Source organism: Hordeum vulgare, chromosome 6H (genome assembly GCF_904849725.1).
Source record: "Hordeum vulgare subsp. vulgare chromosome 6H, MorexV3_pseudomolecules_assembly, whole genome shotgun sequence".
Taxonomy (NCBI): domain Eukaryota; kingdom Viridiplantae; phylum Streptophyta; class Magnoliopsida; order Poales; family Poaceae; genus Hordeum; species Hordeum vulgare.
In genome coordinates this window covers 16,203,372-16,212,779 of record NC_058523.1, presented here as the reverse complement: position 1 = coordinate 16,212,779, position 9,408 = coordinate 16,203,372, and positions in this window count along the sequence as shown.

Here is a 9,408-nt window from a genome sequence, read left to right as displayed (position 1 = left end):
ATCCCGTCGATCCATGCGCCACCTCGGAAGAGAGGCCTGGGGGTGGAGAGAGTGGAGCGATGCTCTTGGACCAGCGCGGCGGTTGCATCGTCTTTATAGAGGCCTTGGATTATGGTAGATCTTTTCTTCCACAGATCTTCTTCTTCTTCTCCCGTCGCTTGGCCATCATTACAAGAGGGCATGCTTTCCATTGTCTATCTCTTCGTGAAGACATATCTTCCCTGCTATCAATGACTTCCTGCAAGGAAAAGGAGGCGGCTTCATATGAGCGGGCGCTGACGCTAGGAACGCCGGAGTTCGCCCACTAGGACAGCCTCAAGTCGTTTCTCTCCTTAGTCTACCCCATATTCCTCATCGCTGGCATGGTACCACCCTTCTTCGACTCTTTTCTGGACGTACTGTAGCATTACCAGGTTTGAATGCAGCACTTGCATCCAAACATGGTATTGGTCCTAGCTGTTAGACTGTATATACGTAGCGTGTCTGTATATAACTGTATATGACGTGTACGGTACCTCTTGGTACCTCTATATAATGAGATAGCCGCACCCACCTTTAGGGTGTCGAGCAGTTCCCTAAACATATTATTTAACATGGTATCACATTAGGTTACGATGTCGTCTTCCGCTGCCCTACCCCTAGACGCCGCCGCCGCCTCATCCGCAGCGTGCGCCCTAGCCGCTGCTGCCGCTCCTCCCGCCGCGACGGCCTCCGCCTCTGCTTCGCCCTTCCTCGCCTCCAATCCCCTCGCGTGGTGGCAGCCTCGATCCCCAGCTCAGCCCTCGCTGGGATCGGTTCAGCCGCCGCCTGCAGTCGGGCCTGGTGCGGGGGGCTATCCGCCGCCGCCGGCCTCCTCCGGCGGCCTGTCTGCCTCGCCCAACGTGGTCGCGCCGCCACCCCCTCGTGGCCCCGCGCCCATCCCCTCCGGCGACCACTCGACGCCAACCCACGGCGCCCCGCCCGCGCTGACCTACGGCGCGCCTCACGCGTCGGCCTACGGCGCCCCGCCCGCGTCACTACGGCCCCCTTGCCTATGGGGCCCCATCGACGCCGCCGTTTTCCTGGTTGGCGCCTCCCTACGGTGCGCCGCCTATGCAGCCCTACGCCGCGCCTCCGGTGCCGCACTACGGGGCCCCACCTACGTCACCCTATGGGGCCCTACCTGCGCCGACCTACGGCGCCTACCCGTCGTCATCGTATGATGGTGTGGCGTCTGCTGCTCCTGCACCGTCCCTGGAGACGGCGCCACCGATGGGCCACTACGCGTCTCCGCCATCGGCTCACGCTGATCATGCCGCGACACCGTCACCCTTCTACTTCTCGCACCTCATCCCGGTGCAGCTCACGCCCGACAATTACTTGTCTTGGCGTGCACAGGTGCTGCCGCTCCTTCGGAGCCGCTACCTGGAGGGTTACGTCGACGACACCCTTCCGTGCCCGCCGGTGTATCATCCAGCGTACCATACGTGGGTGGCCCAGGATCAAGCCATCCTCTCTGCCATCCAGTCGTCGCTCACCCCGAGCGTCTCGTCGCTGGTCCTCTTCGCCTCTACGTCGCGGGATGCGTGGATGTCGCTCCACACCATCTTTGCCTCCCAGTCTCATGCTCGGGCTCATGCTATCCGCACTGAGCTGGGCGAGACGAAGCTCCGTGACATCAGCATCACGGACTACTTCAACAAGATGACTGGCCTGTCTGACACGCTGGCCTCCATTGGCCAGCCGCGTCGCCCCGAGGACTTCACCACCTACGTCTTGAACGGCCTCGACGACGACTATGATAATCTCATTGAGAACATCAATGGTCGCGACGTTCCCCTTCAGCCTCGTGAGCTCTACTCACGCCTCCTCGGCCGCGAACAGCGCATCAAAGCGCGCCATGCCTCCCCGAGCTTCTCCGCCGCCAACGCCGCAGCCCGCGGCAAACCTCAGAAGCCGACAGCTGGCGGCAAGCCGGCGACCGCCCCTCAGCAGCATCCCCGCGCCTCTGCGCCTTCCGTCACTGGCGGGGGTCGCCCGCGCGTTGTATGCCCCTGCTGCGGCGCCCAGCAAGCTTGCCAACTGTGCGGTCTTGAGGGTCACATCGCCTCCCGCTGTCATCGACGCTTCAAAAAGGACTTCCTCGGCATTGGAAACAATGGCAAAGGCAATGACAAGCAGGCGGCCGCTGCTGTGGCGAGCACCGAGCACGGGCACACTCCGTCCTACTCCATTGATCCGGGATGGTACATGGACATGGGAGCTACCAATCACCTGACGAGTGAGATGGGCAAGCTCTCCACCCAGGAGCCATACCGCGGTCATGATCAGGTTCACACCGCCAACGGAGCAGGTATGCGCATCTCACATCTTGGTCAGGCCGCTCTTCTTACACACAATTCCAGAAAACTGCACCTTCGTAATGTTCTTCGTGTTCCTTCTGCTACACGTAGTCTGTTATCTGTTCCTCAGCTTACTCGTGATAATCCTATCTTCGCTGAATTTCACCCTTTCTTATTTTATATTAAGGATCGGGACACGAGAGCCGTTCTGCTTAAAGGTCGTCTTCGCCATGGCCTTTATGCGCTTGATGCGCCACCTGCACCTCCTGCGCCGCATCCCCCCAGGTGTTCACTGGTGTTCGCGTGTCTTCTTCACACTGGCATGCGCGGCTTAGTCATCCTGCTGCTCCCATAGTTCATCATGTCCTGCATCGTCATGAACTTCCAGTTATGTCCAATAAAAATGCTGAAACTGTCTGTGATGCCTGTCAGCAAGGCAAGAGTCATCACCTTCCGTTTTCTGAGTCTAGTCGTGTCGTTAAACAGCCTCTTGAGCTAGTGTTTTGTGATGTACGGGGTCATGCCCAAACGTCTGTCAGTGACCATACTTATTATGTCAGTTTTATTGATGCTTACAGTCGGTTTACTTGGCTTTATCTTATCAAGCGTAAATCTGATGTGTTGGATGTGTTCATTCAGTTTCAAGCACATGTTGAGCGTCTCCTTAAGCATAAGATTCTTCATGTTCAGTCGGATTGGGGGGGGGGTGAATATCATCATCTCAATTTGTTCTTTAATAAGCTTGGGATCTCGCACCATGTGTCTTGTCCTCATACACATCAGCAGAATGGCGCCGCTGAACGTAAGCATCGCCATCTTGTAGAAACTGGCCTTACTTTACTAGCTCATGCCTCCGTTCCGTTTCGGTTCTGGAGTGATACTTTCTCCACAGCCTGTTTTTTAATAAATAGGCTTCCTTCACGACGCTTGCAAATGCAAACTCCTCTTGAACTCTTGCTCAATTAACTCCCAGACTACACTTTCCTGAAGGTTTTTGGATGTGCATGTTGGCCTCACCTTCGTCCGTACAATAAACATAAGCTAGAGTTTCGGTATAAAAAGTGTGTTTTTCTTGGGTACAGTTCCCTTCATAAAGGGTACAAGTGCCTTCACGTTCCCACCAATCGCGTTTACATATCTGGTGATGTCGTGTTTCATGAGAGCGTGTTCCCTTTTGCTGCACTTCCGAACAACTCTACTAATCCTACACCACCTGTGCACTCCGCTTTACCTTCGCCTGATCAATTTGTAGATGTTGCATATGCTCCTATGTTGCTCCCTAACCATGCTGCAGGTATTGGAGGTGGTGCTCGCCTTGAACTTCTGGATGATCAGGCGACCGAAGTCGATCACACTCGCGTCGTCGATCCTATGCATGGCGCATGCACGCCGGGTCGTGCCCGCCAGCCCGCTGCCGTGCCGCCCGTGGCGGTCACGCCTGTGCCGGCCTCCCCCGCGCCAACTTCTCCCGGCCCAGCTTCGCCCGAGCTGGGCTTGCCCGGCCCAGCCTCCCCGGCCACCTCCTCGTCGCCTGGCCCCGTGGCCAGCTCTGCCCCGGCTCCGAGCGGGCCGGCCTCACCCGGCTCATCATCACCGGCCTCGCCAGCGACGGACGCTGGCCCAGCATCGCCAAACACCGCCTCGCCTGCGTCTGGCTCGTCGTCGCCACCAGCGTCTCCTACTGCTGTGGCTCTTCGCCCTCGTACACGCAGTCAGGCTGGCGTCTTTCGTCCAAAGAAGCGCACTGATGGGACTGTTGCATGGATTGCTGCCTGTGTTGCCCATGCCGTTGCGGATCCCACTGCTGAGCCTCGACACTTTTAGGCTGCTCTCGGTATTCCGCACTGGCGCGCTGCTATGGAGGAGGAATTTCAAGCTCTCTTGAAGAATGATACTTGGCGACTGGTTCCTCCTGTTTCTGGGGTCAATATTATTGATTCCAAGTGGGTCTTCAAGGTCAAGAAGCATGCTGATGGTTCCATTGAACGCTACAAGGCACGGTTAGTTGCTAAGGGCTTCAAACAGAGGTATGGTCTTGATTATGAAGACACGTTCAGTCCAGTCATCAAGCCTACTACCATTCGTTTGCTGCTCTCTTTGGCTGTTACTCGCGGATGGTCTCTCCGTCAGCTTGATGTGCAGAACGCCTTTCTGCATGGAGTTCTAGAGGAGGAGGTTTATATGCGTCAGCCACCTGGTTTTGTTGATCATGCACGTCCTCAGCATCTCTGTCGCCTGGTGAAGGCTCTCTATGGACTGAAGGAGGCTCCTCGTACATGGCATGCATGCCTTGGCTCGGTTCTTCGAGCTCATGGTTTTGTTTCCTCCACGGCTGATACATCATTGTTCCTTCTGCAGCTTCCTGAGGTGACGATGTACATGCCGGTCTATGTGGATGATATCATCCTCATTAGCTCGTCTAATGCTGCTGCCGAGCGCCTTGTTTCTTCGCTGAGTGGAGCTTTTGCTGTCAAGGATTTGGGTGCTCTGCACTATTTCCTTGGCTTGGAGGTCTCACGGTCTTCTGCTGGGTTGACTCTCACTCAGCATAAGTACTCTCTCGACTTGCTGCACCGTGCTGGTATGTTGAAGTGCAAGCATGCTACCACTCCTATGTCTGCCACTGATCGGTTGTGTGCGCTTGATGGAGACCCTCTTTTGCCTGATGATGCTACTGAGTACCGCAGCCTCGTTGGTGGTCTGCAATACCTCACTATCACCAGACCGGATGTCTCTTATGCAGTCAACCGTGTATGTCAGTATCTTCATGCACCCAGGACGTCTCATTGGTCAGCTGTGAAGCGGATTCTGCGCTATGTTTGTCTGACCGGCTCGTATGGCTTGCTCCTAAAGCCTGCTACATCTTGTGAGCTTTCGGCCTTCTCAGATGCAGATTGGGTTGGTAGTCCTGATGATAGGCGATCCACGGGGGGCTATGCAGTATTCTTTGGTCCTAATTTGATCGCCTCGAATGCTCGCAAGCAAGCTACAGTATCTCGCAGTAGTACTGAAGCTGAATACAAGGCGGTTGCTAATGCCACAACTAAGCTCATATGGGTACAGTCTTTGTTGAGAGAGTTGAGAGTCTCTCAAGATCAGCCTCCGATACTTTGGTGTGACAACATCGGTGCTACATACCTCTCATCGAATCCGGTATTCCATGCCCGAACGAAACACATTGAAATTGACTATCACTTTGTCAGGGAACGTGTTGCACAGAAGCTACTCCGTATTAAGTTCATCTCTTCCAAGGATCAACTTGCTGACATCTTCACGAAGTCTCTTCCACAGCCTCAGTTCGTAGGATGTAGGCACAATCTTAACTTGCTTTGTACTTCAGGCCACAGTTAAGATTGAGGGAGGGTGTTAGACTGTATATACGTAGCGTGTCTGTATATAACTGTATATGACTTGTACGGTATCTCTATATAATGAGAGAGCCGCACCCACGTTTAGGGTGTCGAGCAGTTCCCCAAACATATTGTTTAACACTAGCAACCTTTGCCCACTAGTGTGACGACTTTGTTGGCGATGCATGATGCCAATGCTCGAGTTCTTCCGCTATTTCTTCACCATGCACTTGTGTATGGGAAGCCAGAGCCAAATCTCTAGTTGTGTGGGATTTTGTTTCGTTGGCAAGAAGGGGGAGGAGAATTTTCCATACCCGAGGCTTTATACCCATCTCAAGGAGTGGCGTTGGAGATGGATGCTTATAATTAACGTTTCAAGTACAGCGAACAAGCGCAAACCAACTTGTGATTGGATGGTTAGGAGGATTGTGGTATCCCCTGCCCACCAGAGTTCAAGCCCCAGACTTGACGTTGGTGCTTGCATTTTCCTGGATTTATTCCAGGTCTTCCGGCGATGTGCTTTCAGTGGGAGGAGACTTTCCATCGACAACGAAGCCGTCAGTGCCGACTTCGTCAATCTCAAGATGATGTGCCGACTTAGTCTCTCGAAGGTGCTCATAGGGATAGGGTGTAGAGGTTTGCCTGGCGACCAGAAACACTAGTACGGTGCCATTTCCTGATGGCTCCCCTTTGTTGGTGACCTCGTGGTCGTCGGTTATGAGGGGATTGACAGATCCCACGCATGCGGATTATTTTTACTTAGGTTTTAGGTCCCTAGTAGCTTAGGCCATGAGGGGGTCGATGTCTTGGCTTCGACGGCGGTGACGGTGATGCTGAATAAAGAAGCTCCAGACTCTTCTCCGGTGAGGCGATCGTCGCTATCTCACTGATGGATTTGGGAATCAGTCATTCAAACGGGGATATCTTGGCAGCGGAGACATCCTTGTGGTGGACTTGTGTCCTTTTGTCCAGGAACGGATGCAGATTGTGGTCTGCATCGACGACATCTAGAAGACGAAACGTGTACTCGGTTTATGGTTGATGGATGGTAGCTATGGTTTCTCGTTCGGCATCTTAGACGTGGTGGGTTGTGAGATATGGAGTTTGATGACGTGTACCGGGTGTTGCCCAGGTCTAATTTATTCAACGGTAATGAATTTATCATTTTTCAGTCACCTTAGGGTTCGCAAAGCTAAATACCAGCGATAGAGACGCATCGGGCACGGTTGAAGAGGCAATGCGCCATTTTTTGTTTGGTGTGTGTAGGGGTGATGCTGAAAACAGGCAACGGACGTTGATGTAATTCTCAATTATGTCCTGCCATGAAAAGAAAATGTGTGAGACGCATAAGGATTTTAACCCCTATATCATTCACTATAGGCGCGTCTTTTGCACCAATAGATGGCCCGCGAGGCAGGGGAGAGGGGCATTGAACCGAGGCGTGAGCCCTCACGCATTAAACCACGGAGCTGCCAGCTATTACACATTAAACCAACGATCTGCCAGCCATTATGCATCCTTGACGTTCGGTGTCTAGTCGCTGTAGCTCCAGAATTTATGCTCAATGGCCATGCAAAAGTTTCACATTTCCACTTTGTCACTTTACTTATTGTACTGTTGTGCAGAATGTTTTTTCCATGTACTATGGAGTGAACTCTTCCCAACACAAATTTACTGAAGTTTTAATCTTAAAGTAACTACTTTCTCCGTCTTTGTGTATAAGTCATCTTACAAAAATAAATAATATCGAAACACTTAGTCATGGTGCATTAACTTTCACCTCGTTTTTTGTTTTTTAACATGGATAAAAGAATCAACCAATAAGAGTCGTGGGGTGTGTATGTTTTTAATGACTTGAGACTAACTAGCACGACATGCAATGAAAAGGAAAAGCACTTCAAAGCGATCAATTTCCTAGATAAACTCCCCTGGCGGCGGCCTAGGGTTTTTCTCCCCTGGCGGAAACGTCTAGTTTTCCTTCGTGCAGTCGGACTACAACTCCCCTCCGGGGCAGGGGGACGATCTACATATACCCGCACCAGGGTAGCGCTCGGATCCTGTGCCGGAGTTCTGCTGTGTTCTATGGCGACGTCGGGATCGAGATCTTCGGCGAGTAGCGCAACCATGGCGGATAAGGCGATGGGTGTGGATGATCTGATAGGAAAACTGAACCTGCAAGAGAGAGAGGAGGACGATCTCAACTTCGATGAGGAATTCCCGGAGGAGTCTGCGGGTGCTGAGTTTATGGTGATAGCCAAAGTTCATACCGAAAAACCCTTCTGCAGGGGGGCGTTCTATGAGAGCATGCGCATGGCTTGGAGCTTGGCACAGGGGGCGACGTTCAGTGCGCTAGGAGCAAACCTTTTCTCGATCACGGTCAATTGCATGGGCGATTGGAAGAGAATCACGGAAGAAGGACCTTGGCTGTTTCGGGACCATGGGGTTTTCATGGAACCATATGACAGATTCACAAAATTTGATGAGGTGATGCTGGATAAACTCGCAGTGTGGATCCAAATTGTTGACCTACCTCCGATGTATAGAAAGGAACAGGTGATACGCTCATTGACCAGGAAAGTTGGGGAGGTATCGACTGTAATACTAAACCCTAGATGGGGTGACGGAAGGATTGTCAGGGTCCGGGTCAGGCTGAGTGTCAACGAACCGCTAATGAGGTTTGTCTCCATAACCAGGAATCAACGGAAAGTCTACTATTCCATTCTTTATGAGAAAATGCCGGTGTTCTGCTACGTATGTGGACATATGGGGCACACTTTCTTGGAACATGGTAATGGGAAGCACGACAGAGAGGCCATGGCTTGGGGAGACTGGATCCTTGCTGCTAGATCAGCGGGTCAACCGCAAGGGACTAGGCAGCAGGCTACAGGGGGAAATAAGGTCAACCCCCAGGGCAGAACTGATCAGGGGAGGCCATTGGCGAAGGAGTTGCAGGATGATGCTAATAGCCCACACAAAGTGGGAGTTGGGGCAGTGTATGAAGGGGAAAAATCTCGAAAGAGATTAACTTACGAAGAGCTGACAACAGAGACCAGGAAACCGAAGCCTCCCCTCCTCTTGGAGGCTGCGGCGGTGGGAACTATACCAATGGATGAACTGGACGCCAACACTAATGCAGAAGGGGAGGAGGAGGACGATGTGTCGTCTCAGGACTTGAAGCGATCAAGAATAGGATGTAATACCATCATGGATGCTAGTCAACAGATATCGGCGAGCTCCGAGAAGGAGCTCGACCGGACGCAATGAAACTTATGAGCTGGAACTGCCGCGGGATACCGAAGACTGCGGCAGTGCGTGCGCTCGTGGGGATCCACGGGCGAGTAAAACCAGATGTGTTTTTCCTGTCTGAGACACATCTGAACAAAGCAAGGGCAGGAAAACTGATGCGACGTCTGGGCTTTGATCAAATGGCAGTGTCGGAAAGCGATGGAAGAAGTGGTGGTCTCTTGATGCTTTGGCAAGCTAACGTGGGAGTCACGTCAGTAGAGATTCATGCAAATTTCATCGATCTTCGTATCAATGAGAATTCCCCGGATGGATGGCGATTCACGGGACTATATGGGGAACCTAGTGGAGAAAGAAAACATCTTACTTGGGAATATCGAAGGCAACTACATGCGATGACAAGCCTCCCCTGGCTTATAGCAGGGGATTTTAATGAAATTCTGCACAATTATGAGAAGGAAGGGGGTGTTTCACGACCGATCCGATGCTTGCGG